The following is a 19,828-nucleotide window of genomic DNA, read 5'->3' on the forward strand; positions in this document are numbered from 1 at the left end:
GATTATCCTTTTAAAATGCAAACTGTTTTTCCTGTTTCTTCAAAAACATACAAGGATGTTATTACTAATCAAGAAATTATTTCTGAATATCCGCCAAAAAAGGAAATCATTATTGATAATAATTTTATTGCAACTCCTTTAGTTAAAGTTCCGAGTCAGATAACAAATGAAAAATGTTTTCAAAATAATTATTCGAATGAAACTCTTTTAACTATTTCAGATCAACTAAATAGGATTGAAGAAAATACTATAAATTTACAGTTATCAAAAGAAAATAAAATTGAAACAAAAAAATTTTATAATAATATAGCAAACTCTAGTAATGTCAGCTTTATTCCTCATCAAATAAATGGAAATTTTAATCTTGGAAATAAAGATTTAATTGATGAATTAGAAAAAAGACTTACTAATTTTCGTATTTCAAAAAACGTATCTATAAATATGTTAAAAACAAATAATGACTCTTTTGACGAATCTGACGAAAGTAATAATGAAAGTGAATTAAATTTAGACAATCTTACTCAACAATTCATAAATGATAATGATGATATAAATCAGCTTACAAATGATTTTTCAAGATTAAATAAGATTAATTCTTTTGGTAATAATCCAAAACCAACTATTAAAAATTATTGGAATAGACCTTCTCTTCCTGATGTTCAAATTGAAGAAAGAGCTTTTCAATATGATCGTTCAGCTTACGATGGTACCTCTGTTTACGAATGGAATATCGATGGTAACTCTGAACATCAAATTCTTAATATTGTTCAAGAAATGACCATGGCAGCTAATGCTTACAAGTCTCACAATAATACTCAACTTCAAATTGTTAATATTATTATTTCTGGGTTTACTGGTACTCTTAAAGGTTGGTGGGATTTCTATATTACACCAGAAGAAAAGAATTTTATAATGACTGCCAAGAAAACCGTTATAAAACAAGAAAATAATTTACCTATTCAAACTCAAGAAGATGATATGGTTAATACTTTAATTTTTGCTATAATCAAAAACTTTGTAGGAGATCCTACTACTTTTCAAGAAAGAACTTCTGAAATTCTAATGAACTTACATTGTAGAAAATTAACTGATTTCAGATGGTACAAAGATAATTATCTCGTTAAAGTTTTTTCAAGACCTGATTGTAAAGAATCTTATTGGAAAGAACGTTTTATTGCTGGACTTCCAAAACTTTTTGCCGAAAGAATTAGACAAAAATTAAGAGAAAATTTTAATAATACAATTCCTTATCAAAACCTAACTTATGGAGATTTAATTAATTATATTAATAAAGAAGGATTAGCTATTTGTGCTGACCTTAGATTTAAAGAAAAACTTAAAAAGGATAGAATTAATAGTAAAAATGAATTAGGAAATTTTTGTCAACAATATGGTTATCAACCATTAACAGGTCCGTCTACTTCAAAAACCAAAAAATATAATAAAAAGTCTTCAAAATATTTCAAGAAAAAGAAATATAATAAAACAGAAAATTATAAGAATTATAAGAAAAATAAATTTTCAACATCAAAAAACCCTTATAAACAATCTAATAAAAAATCTAAAAGAAAATCAAAAGACATTATTATTTGCCATAAATGTGGTCGTAATGGTCATAATGCTAATAATTGTTATGCAAAAACAAAAATTAATGAATTAAATATTTCGGAAGAATTAAAAGAACAAATTAGAAAAATTATGTTAAATTCTGATTCCAATTCTGATTCTAGTTTTTCCGATTTTCAAGAAAATGATTTAAACATTTTAGAGCAAAATAGTTCAAGTTCGGAAGATTCTGATACATGCGAATGTGTTGGAAAATGTAATTGTAATTATTCAATTAATGTCCTTACAAACAATGACAAAGATCTTTTAAAAAATTTAGATTCCATTAAAGATAAAAATATCCAAGAACTGTTAATAAAACAAATGCTTAATAAGAATGAAAATTTTGTTTCAGATAATACAAAAATTTTTAATTTAAAGGACATATATGAACGATTTTCTGAAACAAAACCCATTTCCATGCAAGAACTTCAAGAAGAATTAAAATCAGTTAAACAAGACATAAAAGAAATTAAAGGCAAAATTATAACTCTTGAAAAGGGAAAAAATATTATTAATTCACAAAATAATGATAATAAAGATGAAAAGGTTATCGAAAGAATTATAAATGATCAAATTTCTCAAAAATGGAATACTCAAATAACTTTAGTAAAGGATAATTTTAAAATGGATATTACTGCTCTAATTGATAGTGGTGCTGATATGAACTGTATACAAGAAGGTATATTTCCCACTCAATTTTATGAAAAAACTTCTTCTAGGCTTACTGGAGCTGAAGGAACCAGTTTAAAAATAAATTATAAAGTTTCCGATGTTCATATTTGTAATATATATATATATATATATATATATATATATATATATATATATATATATATTAAACTTTAATATTATAATAGTATAAGGGTTGAATTTTAAACTTTTAAAATCCTAGGGTTTGGAATTAAAGTTTCATTAATGTAACTTTTCAAGTTCCAAAACTTGAGGGCAAGTTTTGTAACTTGTCAAAAACTTTTGACATTCATAACTTATGAACTTTTATGTTCCATGAATGAGACCTTTCCAATTCCAACCTTGTGTACAAGTTATGAAACCTTTCAAGACTCTTAAATTATATAACTTACATTAGTTAATGGTTTCATAAATAAAGATTTTTCATATTCCATAACTTGAGGACAAGTTATAGAACTTTTTCAAGAACACATATAGATCAAATTAACTAATCCAATTATGATATGAAGATCATTTACCAATTTGACCTAATTTGATTCATAGTACATGATAACTTCAAATTTTACAAATAACTAGTATAACACAAAAACAAGTAGTTATCTTAGAATTTGATAAATATCATGTTATTGGATGAGGATAGACATTACCATATCATTAAAATTGAATTTTATGAACCAAAACAGTTTATGGTAATGTTCCTAACCCAAAACAGGCCAAAAGCTCGAAAATTCTGCCCACTGACTGTCCAAATCATCGAGTGCACTTATGAACTCGACGAGTTCATCATCATAAGGCACCTACTCGTCGAGTTCATACATGGACTCGTCGAGTAGGCCCTGGCAGAATCTAGAATTGTTATTTTTCAGCTTTTGAAAATCACACAATTGCATCAATATAATCGAAAACACCCATGACTTTGATACCACTGTTGGGTTTTATGTACTCTAACATTCCTATGGTGCATATACAACCCTAATGCTTTGGATCTAAGTTTTCTCTAATTATACATGCAATAAACATTTTCCAAAGCATGAAGCCTAAACTAGCATCCAAGATGATATTTGAATCAAAAAACTAGTTAGAATATTACCTTGTGTAGTAGCTTGAATAACTTGGCCTCAAGAAATCTTAGCACCCCAAGTGTGATGCCTCAAATGGAATCACAAAACACCAAGAACAATTAGGATGAATATGGAGAGGTTATGGAGACTCTAAAATCGGTTCTTACTCTTCAAAATACAAGTGGTTGTAAGTGTGTCATCGATTTTAGGCTTATATATATATATATATATATATATATATATATATATATATATATATGTGTGTGTGTGTGTGTGTGTGTGTGTGTGTAGAATATCAAGGGTCATGTGTAACCCTAATCCATACCCATAAGCTTATGATCCACCCATTTGATTTGGATAACCACTTCATGGACTAACCCATAAGCCCATCACAAATCAATCATGGATCATTAGCCCAATCCATAAGTATCAATTTAATTAATCTATTTTGATCACTAAATTAATTCTTAAATTAATTCTTGTTCAATACTAATTAAATAATATGATTCCTCAATTAATATATTATACTTATAATATATTAATAAATCATAATTAACCTCTTTACTCAAATATCCTTCCTAACATATTGCTTTGATGAATGCAACTCAAATGGACCATGCTACTATCGGGTCAAGTACATACCAATTATAGTTATGGGCCTAGACACATTTTCCAACAATTACTTATATGGAGTACGACGTACCATTTATATAGATCACAAGAGTTTAAGGTACTTAATGGATCAACCAAATATAAACATGAGGCAACGTTGATGGTTGGATGTTGGTTGTAAAGGACTAAGACTGTGAAATCCTTTATCATCCGAGAAAGGCTAATATGATGGCCGATGAATTAAGTCGGAAGATCTCTTGTGCACCGATTAAGGCTCAATGCTTAAAGATGACTGTGATCACCCCCATACTAGAAATCATCAAGAAAGCTCAGAAAAAACTAGTCAAGGAAGAGAATAGAAAAAGCAAAAGAATAATCGGGCATATTTCAGCCTTTGACTTAGACAGTCGTGGGTTGTTAACCCTTCATGGTAGAGTTTGGGTTCCATACTCAGGAGTGACTCGAAAAATACTAACGGACGAGGCACACATGTAACATCCAGATTTCCAGGTATTATGTTTGATCATTTATTTTATGAGTAAAAGAGAGGGACTCGACGAGTTGAGGCGTAGACTCATCGAGTAGGACCGTGATTGCTGACTGGATTAATGAACGGACTCTACGAGTCGGAAGGATGGACTCGACGAGTCCGCGCTATAAATTGAAACCCTAATTCTCGGGGTCCGTGCCCTATTTAAAGGCCTTTATAGCCTCCATTTGCGGCCACTTCACCCCTGAGAAACCCTAGAGAGCAGAGAGATCGTTTGTGGTGCAAGAGGAAGGCTAATTCACCATTTCTTGTGTGTTTTAGCAAGAAGGAAGGAGGTAGAACAAGCTAGGCGGGCTGAGGAGCTTGGATCCACTTCTATTTGGTCAGAGGAAGCTGTTGGAGGTAACAATCTGTGCCATTCTCGTGTTTATTATGATTCTAGTGAAATCTAGGGTTTTCTTTATGCCTCTTTTAGTTGAATCTTAAGTATGTGAGGTCCCAAGGCGAGTTGGTTCATAGATCTGGACCTTAAGAGGTCCAGAGAGTCCTTACCACTCTGCTTTATGCCATACCTTTTGAGTTATGAGCCTAGGAGGCCATTTTAGAGGTTATTTCACCAAAAGAAGCTTTGGGTATGTTGCATGTGTACCAAGATTCGACCTTTACGTGATTATCATGCTTGGGAAGGTCAGATCTATAGATTAGAGAAGCAGATCTGACCTTAGAAGGTCATTTGAGTATGAACATGGAAGCAACTCGCCGAGTTCATAAGTGGACTCGACGAGTCGAGTCGGGGTTGCCCCGCGATTCGTGACAGGAGGAACCCGTCGAGTGGAAGGATAAATCGACGAGCCAAGAGAGGCTAGAAGGATTCAGAGGACCCACATGGACTCGCCGAGTCGCCCATGTGCACTCAACGAGTCGGGTCAAAGTTTGACCGTTGACTTTCGTTGACCTTAGGGTTCTGGTCAAGACTGATTCAAGAGAGTTCAGAGAGGGGTAGAATGACCTTCTACCCAATCTTTAGAGTTGAGACTATGAGAGAATATTGATCGGGGATGTTATTTGAATAATAGGAGGAGGCTAGGTCGGGACGTTGAGCACGAGAGTTTATCCGACTTCATTGAGGTGAGTCTTCTCACTATACTGTACCTGGAAGGGTACCTATGTGTGACCGGAAGGTCTTATATGCTATGAGATGTATGAGGTGTATGTTGTTATGTGATATGTATGTGTTATGTATGTTATGTATGATAAGGACCGGAAGGTCAAGATGATATGGACCGGAAGGTCAAGAGGTTACGGACCGGAAGGTCGATACGGGTAGGACCGGAAGGTCTACCGGGATTTGGGACGGAAGTCCCCTGAGACATTTGGATCGGAAGATCCCACAGAGATATGGTCTGGAAAGGCGTATGTGTTGTATGTGGTATTTTGGGGAACTCACTAAGCATTTATGCTTACAGTTGCTGTGTTATGTGTTTCAGGTACTAGTGAGGATCGTGGAAAGGTGTCGGCATGATCCGTACACACTCATAGAGATTATGTTTTGAGATTCTGGGATTTGTTTGTTATGATGACATTGGATACAGTCTGTTTGATATTGTTTTTGATGATTGAAAATGTGATTTAAAAAAAAGAAAAATTGTTTTGAAAATTTACGTTGTTACAAGTTGGTATCATAGCCTTGGTTTGAGGGATTTGGGTGCATCTTCGGATGTATCTGAACTCAAACTGGGGATTTGAGAAAGTTTTTAATAAAATAAACAATTTTTCTAAGAGAGTAAAAGATTTTGAGAAAGGCAGAACGGAGCAGTGTGTACGATCAGCCAGTGCCCGAACGGTGATTTCCCAAAATACCCTTACATTATGTATTATGAGATATGATATGATATGATATGCATGTTAGAGTAGGCTAGGTATTCATATTAGGACTAGAGTGGCCTGATTTGTGATGCCTTAGCCTAGGAAGATTTATGCTGCTATGTGATGCTTGAGAGTGAGTAGGTAGCAGTGAGGAGCTTTTGAGAGGTCTACCGAAGGGTAGCCTATGGCAGCGAGATGTAGAGTACTTGTGATCTGGGATCCTAGGAGGAGGACTTGGGGTGAATACTGATGCGGTGTGGACGGTAGTATAGAGCCCGTACTACTGAAGACACCGGATCAGTGCGCAGTCCAAGTAAGAATCCTTAGGGTACTAGGGAACAAGTAGGGTTGAGTTATCGAGTGCGAGTATGCTCGAGCAAGTCTCTGATATTATTATGTTGTATTTCAGAGACATCATGGTTGGGACACACCACAGACCTGAGACGATCGGCGTGAGTGACGAGGAGCTTCGTCAGATGATCCACGATGAGGTGGCAGCGGCGATTCGAGCCGAGATTCCGGAGATGTTTGGGTCTATCAAGACCACATTGATTGAGACTTTTGATGAGCGATACGCAGCGGTGACTGAGGCTGCGGCTGCTGCAGCTACTGCAACTGTGGCTGCTGCCAGGCCTCAGGGAGGTGACTCGTTGTTGTTTCGAGAGTTCAGCAACACGAAGCCACCAGAGTTTGACGGGACGCAGGATCCGATCGCTGCGATGAGATGGATTTATGATATTGAGGTATGCTTCTACACGTGTTCATGTCCGGAGCATCTGAGGGTACGGTTCGCGCTGAACCAGCTTCGCTTGGGAGTGAAGGACTGGTGGAAGTTCGTGACGGCGAGCTTCACTCTTGCAGAGATTTCAGATTTGACCTGGGAGAGGTTCACCACCATGTTCAGAGACAAGTATGTTCCCCGGTGGAAAGGAAACGGCTGGCCCAGGAGTTCTTGACCCTCAAGCATGGTATTGATTATGTTACTGTGGTTACCAGGAAGTTTCATGAGAGGGCGACGTCTGCCCTGAACAGGTGTCTACCGAGCAGGCACGCATGAGCCGGTATTTGGGCATTTTGAGGAGGGATTTTCGGGAGTTCGTGTCGAACTCGACTTACCAGACATTTGCTGAGCTCCAGGCAAATGCCCAGAAGAGGGAGATTGAGTTGGAGACTCAGGCCAGCGAGGAGGCCGAGTCTCAGGGGATGGATCGGCGGCCGACACAGTCTCAGCCGACAGCCAAGCGGGCAAAGCCCGCCGATTCGAGATCTGGAGGCCAGAAGGACCGCACTTGCGGAAAGTGCGGCAAGGGACATGACGGGGTTTGTCGACCGCGTGCTTGCTACAAATATGGCAAGGAGGGGCATATAGCCAAGGATTGCCCTAAGGGGTTCATGGTTTGTTTTCATTGCAACCAGACGGGCCATCGGAAGGCCGAGTATCCGCAGCTGCGGGGGACAGCACAGGGAGCACTGCAGGGATCTGCCCCTGCCGCCGTGCGAGCTACTGAGGTTCGGCCGGTGAAGGCCGAGGCACCGAAGGCTCGCGGGAGAGCCTTCCAGTTGACAGCGGAGGAGGTCCGCGCAGCGCCCGATGTCGTGGCTGGTATGTATTCTTTCATTTATTTATGATGAGTTTGAGGTGTTGTGCTTATATTGTGATATGCGTAGGTACTTTTGTTGTGAATTTCGTACCTGCTTTGGTGTTATTTGACTCGGGTGCGAGTCGGTCATTTGTTTCCTTAGCGTTTAGTCAGCACAACAGTATCCGACGAGAGGCGTTGAATCGACCTCTGCGAGTTTCTATAGCTGACGAGCGAGCGGTGTATGCTACGGAAGTGGTTCGAGGATGTGTACTCGAGATCTTCGGTGTCGAGTTCCCGATAGATCTAGTCCCGATTGCAATGGAGGACATATGTGTCATAGTGGGCATGGATTGGTTGAGCCGATTTGGAGCTGTTATAGACTGCGAGCGACAGTTGGTGACGATACGAGACCCTAGTGGGGGAGTACTAACGGTGTACGGCGAGGGTACCCGATGTGGGTCAGCGTTTTGTTCGGCTACCAGAGCGAGACAGAGTTTACAGCAGGGCTGCAGCGGATTTGTAGCCTATGTGATGGACACACGAGTGGCCGCTGGGAGGCTAAGTTCGATGAATGACGTTCCGATAGTGCGTGAGTTCCCGGATGTTTTTCCCGAGGAGTTGCCGGGTGTGCCTCCCGAGAGACAGGTAGAGTTCCGCATCGATTTGGTTCCGGGGGCAGCGCCTATCGCCAAGGCGCCTCATCGCCTTGAGCCGCCAGAGATGCAGGAGTTATCCTCGCAGCTTCAGGAGCTGCTAGGGAAGGGGTTTATTAGACCGAGTAGTTCCCCTTGGGGAGCGCCGATCCTTTTTGTCAAGAAAAAGGATGGTTCACACCGGATGTGCATTGATTACCGGGAGTTGAACAAGTTGACGGTCAAGAACCGTTACCCATTACCGAGGATCGACGATTTGTTCGATCAGTTACATGGAGCGTCTTGGTTCTCCAAGATTGATCTGAGGTCTGGATATCATCAGATGAGAGTGCATGATGAGGATATCCAGAAGACGGCGTTCAGGACTCGTTATGGGCATTACGAGTTCGTGGTGATGCCTTTCGGGCTCACCAATCCACCGGCAGCGTTCATGGATCTCATGAACAGGGTGTGTAGGCCGATGTTGGATCGTTCGGTGATCGTGTTCATTGATGATATTTTGGTGTATTCGAGATCTAGAGAGCAGCACGAGGAGCATCTGAGAGAGATTCTCGGGGTATTGAGATCGGAGAGGCTTTTTGCCAAATTCTCCAAGTGCGAGTTCTGGTTACGAGAGGTCCAGTTCTTGGGGCATCTCGTCAACCAGAATGGGATTTTGGTCGATCCGGCCAAGATTGAGGCGGTTATGAGGTGGGAGGTGCCGAGATCACCCACCGAGATCAGGAGTTTTCTAGGATTGGCCGGCTATTATCAGAGATTTATCAGGGATTTCTCCAAGATCGCCGTGCCTCTCACCAGGTTGACCCAGAAGGGTGTTGCTTTTTCGTGGGGTCCGGAGCAGCAGACCTCGTTTGAGACACTTCGCCAGAGATTATGCGAGGCCCCGGTGTTGGCCCTCCCGGAAGGGATGGAGGATTTTGTGGTGTATTGTGACGCATCGATATCGGGGTTGGGTGCAGTACTTATGCAGAGGGGGCATGTGATAGCGTATGCATCGAGGCAGCTGAAGCCTCATGAGACGAGGTATCCCACTCACGATCTGGAGTTGCGGGCAGTGGTGTTCGCCCTCAAGATCTGGCGTCACTACTTATATGGGGTTCGGTGTACCATATACACGGACCACAAGAGCTTGAAGTATTTGATGGATCAGCCCAATCTAAATATGTGCCAGAGGAGATGGTTGGACGTGGTAAAGGATTACGATTGTGAGATCTTGTACCATCCGGGCAAAGCTAATGTTGTAGCTGATCCCTGAGCCGTAGGGCAGAGAGCGCCCCGATTCGAGACATTTGTATGCGACTGACAGTGATGACTCCGGTGTTGGACACCATTCGGGAGGCCCAGGCAGAGGCCGTGAGACCGGAGAACCGCAAGAGAGAGCGAGTGATTGGTCAGGTACCTGAGTTTGTTACCGATAGCCGCGGGCTTACGACCTTTCAGGGTCGGATTTGGGTGCCGTATGCAGGCGGGGCGTGCACCACTTTGATGGAGGAGGCGTACCAATCGAGGTTCTCGATCCATCCCAGGGCCACTAAGATGTATTTGGATCTGAAGAAAGATTACTGGTGGCCCTGTATGAAGAGGGATGTAGCATGGTTTGTTGAGAGGTGCTTGACCTGTCGCAAGGTTAAGGCTGAGCACCAGCGTCTGCACGGCAAGTTGCAGCCACTTGAGGTTCCCAGTGGAAGTGGGAACAGATTTCCATGGATTTTATCACCAAATTGCCAAGGACCACGAGGGGTGTCGATGCGATTTGGGTGATTGTTGACCGGCTGACGAAGAGCGCTCACTTCCTTGCTATCAGTGAGAGCTCTTCTGCAGAGAGATTGGCAGAGTTGTATGTGAGGGAGGTGGTATCGCGGCATGGAGTACCGATCTCGATTGTGTCAGACCGAGATGTACGTTTCACTTCCAGGTTCTGGAAGAAGTTCCATGAGGAGTTGGGTACGAGGCTGCATTTCAGTACCGCTTACCACCCCCAGACGGACGGACAGAGTGAGCGGACGATTCAGACGCTCGAGGACATGCTCTGAGCTTGTGTGTTGGACTTCGGGGGAAGTTGGGACACGTATCTTCCGCTGGCTGAGTTTTCTTATAACAACAGCCACCATTCAAGTATTGGTATGCCTCCCTTCGAGTTGTTGTATGGTAGGAGATGTCGGACTCCCATTTACTGGGGAGAGGTAGGGCAGCGCGTGATGGGCAGCACTGAGATAGTGCTTCAGACGACCGAGCAGATACAGAGGTTGTTGACGACTCAGAGTTGCCAGAAGAGTTATGCGGATAGGCGACGATCCGAGCTTGAGTTCCAGGTGGGAGACTTCGTACTCCTGAAAGTGTCTCCTTGGAAAGGAGTGATTCGATTCAGGAAGAGGGGCAAGCTGGGGCCCGGTATATTGGGCCGTTCAGGGTGACCGCGAGGGTGGGCAGGGTAGCATATCGGTTGGAGCTACCTGCGGAGTTGAGCCAGATTCATGATACCTTCCACGTATCTTAGTTGCGGAAGTGTATAGCCGACGAGTCGGCGGTGGTGCCGCTGGAGGATATTCAGGTGGATGCGAGCCTGAATTATGCTGAGAGGCCAGTCGCGATCCGGGATCGGAAGATCAAGGTTCTGAGGAACAAGGATGTGTCCCTGGTGCAGGTCCAGTGGCAACATCGGAAAGGGTCCGAGCTGACTTGGGAGCCGGAGTTGGAGATGCGGGAGCAGCATCCAGAGTTGTTTGCGGAGCAAGACTTCGAGGGCGAAGTCTGATTCTAGTGGGGGAGAATTGTAACATCTGGATTTCCAGGTATTATGTTTGATCATTTATTTTATGAGTAAAAGAGAGGGACTTGACGAGTTGAGGCGTAGACTCGTTGAGTAGGACCGTGATTGCTGACTGGATTAATGAACGGACTCGACGAGTCGGAAGGGTGGACTCGACGAGTCCGCACTGTAAATTGAAACCCTAATTCTCGGGGTCTGTGCCCTATTTAAAGGCCTTTATGGCCTCCATTTGCGGCCACTTCACCCCTGAGAAACCCTAGAGAGCAGAGAGATCGTTTGTGGTGCAAGAGGAAGGCTAATTCACCATTTCTTGTGTGTTTTAGCAAGAAGGAAGGAGGTACAACAAGCTAGGCGGGCTGAGGAGCTTGGATCCACTTCTATTTGGTCAGAGGAAGCTGTTGGAGGTAACAATCTGTGCCATTCTCGTGTTTATTATGATTCTAGTGAAATCTAGGGTTTTCTTTATGCCTCTTTTAGTTGAATCTTGAGTATGTGAGGTCCCAAGGCGAGTTGGTTCATAGATCTGGACCTTAAGAGGTCCAGAGAGTCCTTACCACTCTGCTTTATGCCATACCTTTTGAGTTATGAGCCTAGGAGGCCATGTTAGAGGTTATTTCACCAAAAGAAGCTTTGGGTGTGTTGCATGTGTACCAAGATTCGACCTTTACGTGATTATCATGCTTGGGAAGGTCAGATCTATAGATTAGAGAAGCAGATTTGACCTTAGAAGGTCATTTGAGTATGAACATGGAAGCAACTCGCCGAGTTCATAAGTGGACTCGACGAATCGAGTCGGGGTTGACCCGCGATTCGTGACAGGAGGAAACCGTTGAGTGGAAGGATGATTCGACAAGCCAAGAGAGGCTAGAAGGATTCAGAGGACCCAAATGGACTCGCCGAGTCGCCCATGTGCACTCGACGAGTCGGGTCAAAGTTTGAACGTTGACTTTCGTTGACCTTAGGGTTCTGGTCAAGACTGATTCAAGAGAGTTTAGAGAGGGGTAGAATGGCCTTCTACCCAATCTTTAGAGTTGAGACTATGAGAGAATATTGATCCGGGATGTTATTTGAGTAATAGGAGGAGGCTAGGTCGGGACGTTGAGCACGAGAGTTTATCCGACTTCATTGAGGTGAGTCTTCTCACTATACTGTACCTGGAAGGGTACCTATGTGTGACCGGAAGGTCTTATATGCTATGAGATGTATGAGGTGTATGTTGTTATGTGATATGTATGTGTTATGTATGTTATGTATGATAAGGACCGGAAGGTCAAGATGATATGGACCGGAAGGTCAAGATGATATGGACCGGAAGGTCAAGAGGTTACGGACCGGAAGGTCGATACGGGTAGGACCGGAAGGTCTACCGGGATTCGGGACGGAAGTCCCCTGAGACATTTGGATCGGAAGATCCCACAGAGATATGGTCTGGAAAGGCGTATGTGTTGTATGTGGTATTTTGGGGAACTCACTAAGCATTTATGCTTACAGTTGCTGTGTTATGTGTTTCAGGTACTAGTGAGGATCGTGGGAAGGCGCCGACATGATCCGTACACACTCATAGAGATTATGTTTTGAGATTCTGGGATTTGTTTGTTATGATGACATTGGATACAGTCTGTTTGATATTGTTTTTGATGATTGAAAATGTGATTTAAAAAAAAGAAAAATTGTTTTGAAAATTTACGTTGTTACAACACAAGTCCAAGTTCTCGATTCATCCAGGGGCTACAAAGATGTACAGAGATCTATGAAATAATTATTGGTGGACCTATATGAAAAGGGACGTGGCATGGTACGTCGAGAGATGCTTGACTTGTCGTAAGATGAAGGCTGAACATCAAAGACCCCATGGCAATTTACAACCGCTTGATATCCCGATGTGGAAATAGGAACATATTACGATGGACTTCATCACCAAGTTACCAAAGACTCCTCGTGGAGTATATACTACATAGGTGATTGTTGACAGATTGACCAAAAGTGCCTACTTTATACCTATTCGGGAGAGCTCTTCGGTAGAGAAACTCGTTGACATCTACGTCCTAGAGGTGGTTTCGTGACATGGTGTGCTAGTGTCAATAATCTCTGATAGGGATGTTCGTTTCACTTCCATATTTTGGAGGAAATTCCATGAAGAGATGGGTATGCAACTACATATTAGTACAACTTATCATCCTCTGATTGTTGGACAAAGTGAAAGAACGATACAAACCCTGGAGGACATGCTTCGGGCATGTGTTCTGGACTTCAGCGAAAGTTGGGACATGCACCTACCATTGGCAAAATTTTCTTACAAAAACAATTATGTCACAACTAGGGATCTTGGTGCCTTGTAACTACAACACTTATAACAACTATGAATCAATAACATGAAAGCATGCATGATGCTTATTCTATAGCCACAAAACTTCATCAAATACATCATTCTAGCACTACAAATGGTCAACAAAGGATTGGAAACCTTTGAAATTCCGGATTAAGTCAATTTAGGCCTAGGATTTCCTTATTGGGCCTAATGGACCAATGAGCTTCCAATTTATCTATTTTGAACCTAGAACTCTCTAATGGGCCCTAATTGGACCTATATACACGAAACATAATATTTTTGGGCCTTATGAGCCCAAAATAAACTAGGTTAACTTTAATGGGCCTTAATGGGTCACAACCAATTTAACTTAGCCCTAATGAATCATAAAAATTATACCTTGATTTATTTTGGACCAAAAATCATCTAATAAGTCATGATATGGGCTTAAGCATACAAGGCCCAATCATTTTTCTTTTCCCCTCTCCATTCTCGGCCCAAGCCCACAAAAGAAAGGAAGAGTTGACTTTTGGTAGCCACCTCACCATTATCTCTTGGATATCCATGCATAATCCCATATATCCATGCAACTATCCCATCCAAGGTCTCTTCTCTCCTCTCTTTTCTTCTCTCGGCCGAACACACCACAAACACACACACAAAATCACTCAAACTCTCTCAAGGAAACTCTCTCCACTCTTCACCAAGTTTTCGAGAATTAGGAAGCTTTCAAGGAGATTTTTCCCACAAACACATCATCTAAGGTAAGTTGATGTTAAATCCATGATCTAGCTACTTCATTTCATCAAAAATCTCTTCTAAATCTATTCAAACTTGTGATCTTGCACCTTAGAAGCCTCTAACGTCGAGATCTTCCAAGGAGACTTACTAGGATCGAAATTTCTTCATCTCTTCCTTCAAAAACCGAAAACACAACTCAAGGTGAGCTTCATACCCCTCTCTTTTCGGTTTTCATATGTTTTATGGGGGAGAATACAAGAAAATGTGTAGATCTATGTGTATGTGTATGCTATGTGTGATTTTATGCATGTATGTGTGTGATTTTATGTGTTTTTGTGATGAATATGTAACCAAAAGGGGTGTTAACTCGAGATCTATGACATGAGAAAGGAAACAAACATAATCTAAGTTATTCTACAATAAACAAGTCAAGAATAATAACTTATAAGATTTTGATGAACATATTTAAACATAAAAACCTATTTTGGGCTTAAAATGTCAAATATGCAAAACTAGGGTCAAACATGGTCAAGTCACGGCTTCTTGAGGGTCAAAAGGGTCAAAACAGTTTCTATAATCATTTTTCTGAATATTAGAATTTTCAAAGGACTTGAAATGCAAATTTTTAGCTTAATGGGCTAAATTTGGGCTTTTTGGCCCAATAAGCCCATAATTGCGAAAATGATGTTTTGAAGGGGCTGAAATGAAACTTTCTGCAAACCAGGGGACAAAAAGTGTAATAAAACTATTTCAAAGGTCAAAAATACTTTTCAATTCCAAAAAGGATGAAAAATGTAAAGTTTTTGGATTTTGGGCCAAAACTGTAAAAGTTGTGAAAAATTGGGTTTTATCCGAGAAATACTATTTTGAAAGGGCTGAATCTGTTAACAAAATAAATTTTGGATTAAAACTATCATTTCAACAAATTTATGATGCAAAAAGTGTCAAGAAATTGTTTTAAGGACTAAAAATGAAGTTCTTTTATTTAAAGGACTTAAATTGTTATTTTTATAAAAGAAAGGAAATGAAAAGGTCAAACATCTATTTAGACCAGCTATTTCATTAAGTCAAAATACAAAACTACGACTACCGACAATTCGAAAGACGAATACACGTTTGACTCCAAATATCGTGATACACGAATCGATTCGGTCTCGAATCGATACAATATAACTAACATTTAAATCAAACACTCCAACGATACGCGATACCTACGATGAGTAAACTTACAAACTTTGGGCTTATGAGTTTCAAATCATGCATGTTGGGCCTTGCAAGCCCATCAGTATGATCTTTGGGCCCAAAGGGATAACGCTTATATGTTATTGGGCCTTCAATGACCTAATATTTTATAAAAGGACTTTCAATAGCTTTTATGTGCTAGTGGGCCAAAGTGTCCCATTAGAAAAGCTAGTAAGGTCATAGTAATCAAATGCGAGTTGGACCATCGTGTCTTTCGCATCCACGACAGCCTAAGGTACTTACGATAGTAGCAGGACATAGTGTTCCTCTTCTCTTCGTTCGCTAAGGCTTATGAGTATTCAAAGTAGACGAAATTAGGACGATATTCATTCGATATGATGATACAAGAACTAGTAACCACGTACATCTTTCGACATCGGAAAACGTCGGGTTTTCCGGGGAAATCAATACTACTCGCTCGAAAATTCTATAACTAAAATACAAAACACCTTTCATATATATATATATATATATATATATATATATATATATATATATATATATATATATATATATATATGTTTTGAAATCATTCATGCATCAACTATGGATCTTCACACTTTGATAAACAAATGTCTTTTCAGAAAATATCGGATTTTCTGGGTTTTACAAACCATACAAATCATTTTATTTACAACTATGCTTATGAACTCACCAACATTCCATATGTTGACGTTTTTCCAAAATAACTTGTATTCTCAGGTAACAGATAAGCGGAAGGGTAATGCCAAGTATGTTAGAATATTTTTGTGTTAAAAACTTTGAAACAATTTGTGTTATGAAGTGTAATATTTGAAAACAATGTACTGGATGTAAACAATATCAGTTGTAATATATTGATGCATGGTGATGTTTGTGTTATGATTCATGTATATTCATTGTGATGGTATTCAATTTAAGTCACATGAACCCCCGGACGTTTCCGCCGTCTGGTTTCGGGGGTGTGACAGGTTGGTATCAGAGCACTGTTTATAGTGAACTAGCATATCTAACCATACATTGATATGCAACTATAAACCAAAGAGGGACTAACCCAACTCTGAACAAAACGAATAAAACACAACAATAAAACATCCTTACTTGTGTGATATAGGAGAGAGAACATAATACTAAGTCAAACAAAATAACATTGACATCTCGGTTAAGTCAGGGACTGTTCATGGTTGTAGTAAGGGGTGAGTATAGCCTGATCAACTATACTTTCTCCAAAGTGCAACTATCACAGGCTCTGAGAAAGCCTCGATGGTCAGTAAGCTTAAAAACATACCCTTGATTACCAAGAAAAGAACATTAACTCAAATTACATAATAACTAGATCATATTAGAAGTAATGATAGTTTACTTATATATATATATACCCCCCCCCCCCCCCCCCCCGCAGACAGTATGGCCGGCTTCCATCATCCCGGAGATCCGTATTTTCCCAATCAGGGAAATAACGGATGGCTGGAGGAGGAGGAACCCGAGGAGGACCCCGAGGAAGAGTCTGAAGAGGAACCTGAGGAGGAAGTCGAGGGCGGACCTGCTGAGCCAGTGGAGGTTCAGGAAGGAGGAGAAGCCGAAGAGGACTTCGATGAAGAACCCAACGACGATGATTCGGACACAGAGTCCGAAGTCAATCCCCCTTATCCGACTAGGGTGCCCGCTCACCGGATGGGTCCGACCGGCCCTACACCCCCCTGGGGTATCGACCTTTGGAGATGGAGTAGACAGCAGGGACAACGATCTCCATTCGGCATGTCACGCGAGTTTTACGACCTAAGGGAGGGAGGACCAGCTGATCGCGCACTTCCGGTCATGGTGAGACGACTGCGGGACATTGGCGACCTGGCACAGAGCACCGCTGATCAGATACATCAGATGCGAGCTAGGGCTGAGCGTGCGGAACAGGAGACGCGAGAGGTTATTCGGGAGTTCCACATGAGGCAGGTGAGATGGGAGACTCGCCTCCGAGATGCGGAACGACGGGTGGCTCACCTTCAGGGAGCATCCACTTCATCGACACCACCCCCTGGCGCATCCCACCATGACTAGGACTAGTCATATCTATCCTTAGTATTAGGCTTATGTGATCTATGCTATGTACCGTCGACCCTATGTTTAAGTGATTACACTACTCATAGAGCCGTTACGCTGCAAAACCTGAAACCTTCGACGATGCCAAGAGGTTGGCCAAGAACCTGTACGACCATAACAACAAAAAGGGCGAGAAGCCAACAGATGTTGAAGGCAAGAAGGAGAGTGACAACAAGAAGGGAAAGAACAACAAGAGAAAAGGTCGACAAGGCTCGGAGTCGACAAAGAAGCAGCAAACGGTGACAGTCAACGCTGCAACTACCCAAGTACCTTTCATACCACATGCTCCAGTCTCAGCTAATCCAAGCACTCCCAAGCAGTATTCTGGGAATCTCCCAAAGTGCAACAGGTGCAATTACCATCATAATGGCGAATGCAAGGAAATGCAATGCACTAGTTGCAATCGGAAGGGTCACACAGCAAGGTATTGCAGGACCTATCCTCCCCAGAATCAACCGCAAGGAAACAACAACAACAACAACAACCGCAACAACAACACCAACAATAGCGGCAATAACACAGGATCAAGCCCAACCTGCTATGGGTATGGAAAGACAGGACATATCCGTCGCAACTGCCCCAACACCAACAACCCTGGGAATGGAGGAACGGGAAGGGTGCTAGCTATGGGTCAGGGAGAAGCGGTTCAGGATCCCGCTGTTGTTACTGGTACGTTTCTCCTAAACCACACTTATGCATGCATCCTATTCAATACCGGGGCAGAACGAAGTTTCGTGAGTAATAAATTCAAACACTTATTAAAACAACAACCCCAGAAGCTTAATGAAACCTTCACAGTGGAAATGGCCAATGGGAAGAAAGAGTCCACTGGGGAAATCTACATCGGATGTACCCTGACTTTAAATCACCACGTCTTTCAAATAAACTTAATGCCTGTTTCCATTAGGAGTTTTGATGTGATTATCGGCATGGATTGGTTAAGCCCCCACCATGCTGAAATTATGTGTCACGAGAAGGCTGTTCGCTTTCATCTCCCGAATCACGAAACCCTAGTTATTTACGGAGACAAACCCAGCACGAACCTTCGTCTTATTTCGTGCATTAAGGCGCAAAAGTACCTACGAAAGAAGGACTTCACGTTCCTAGCTCATATCGTAGATAAATCCAAAGGAGAGATCAATATTCGAAACATACCTGTGGCTTGCGAATTCTCGGATGTCTTTCCGGAGGATCTTCCGGGGATACCCCCAGAAAGACAAGTCGAGTTCCGAATAGATCTAGTGCCAGAAGCTACTCCCATCGCCAAATCACCCTACATATTGGCTCCTGCAGAGATGCAAGAGTTGTCCAGTCAACTCAGCGAGCTTTTGGACAAAGGATTCATCCGACCCAGTTTCTCACCTTGGGGAGCTCCGGTTCTCTTTGTCAAGAAGAAAGACGGTACCTTTAGGATGTGTATCGACTACAGAGAACTTAATAAGCTTACCATCAAAAACCGCTATCCACTTCCGCGAATTGACGATCTATTTGACCAACTCCAAGGAGCTAATCACTTCTCAAAAATAGATCTGCGTTCTGGATACCACCAACTCAAAGTCCGGGAGGAGGATATTCCTAAAACCGCCTTCCGAACTCGTTACGGACATTATGAATTTGTCGTAATGCCCTTCGGTCTAACGAATGCTCCTGCCGCATTTATGGACCTAATGAATCGAATCTGCCGACCATTTCTCGATAACTTCGTCATTGTTTTCATCGACGACATCCTCGTCTATTCTCGAAGCAAGGAAGAACATGGCCGACATCTCCGACAAATCCTGGAAACCCTGCGAACCGAAAAGTTGTACGCAAAACTCTCTAAGTGCGAGTTTTGGCTCCGAAGTGTGAACTTTTTGGGACACGTTGTTAGTCAGGAAGGAATTCATGTGGATCCTTCTAAGATCCAAGCCATCGAAGGATGGGCAATTCCAACAACACCCACGGAAATTCGCCAATTTCTAGGCCTCGCAGGCTACTACAGGAGATTCATTCAAAACTTCTCCAAAACCACAAAACCACTTACCTCGCTTACGCAAAAGGGCGTACCCTTCGAATGGACGGACAAGCAAGAAGCTGCATTCCGAACCCTGAAGCAGGCACTCTGCAGTGCGCCGGTGCTATCGCTACC

The 19,828-nt window shown here is 41.8% G+C and overlaps 1 long non-coding RNA gene across 1 annotated transcript in view; it reads left to right on the forward strand.

The window, feature by feature from the left end:
- LOC145159057 (uncharacterized) overlaps window positions 1–16,420 on the forward strand; it is a 57,575-nt gene extending 41,155 nt beyond the window's left edge. The window contains exon 3 of the long non-coding RNA XR_013737478.1: window positions 16,327–16,420. This is a non-coding gene — a long non-coding RNA (uncharacterized LOC145159057). The remainder of the gene's footprint in view (window positions 1–16,326) is intronic.
- The last annotated feature ends 3,408 nt before the right edge of the window (window positions 16,421–19,828 follow it).

This window comes from Lactuca virosa, chromosome 2, assembly GCF_052849685.1.
Source record: "Lactuca virosa cultivar CGN04683 chromosome 2, Lactuca_virosa_CGN04683_v6, whole genome shotgun sequence".
NCBI classification, from domain to species: Eukaryota; Viridiplantae; Streptophyta; class Magnoliopsida; order Asterales; family Asteraceae; genus Lactuca; species Lactuca virosa.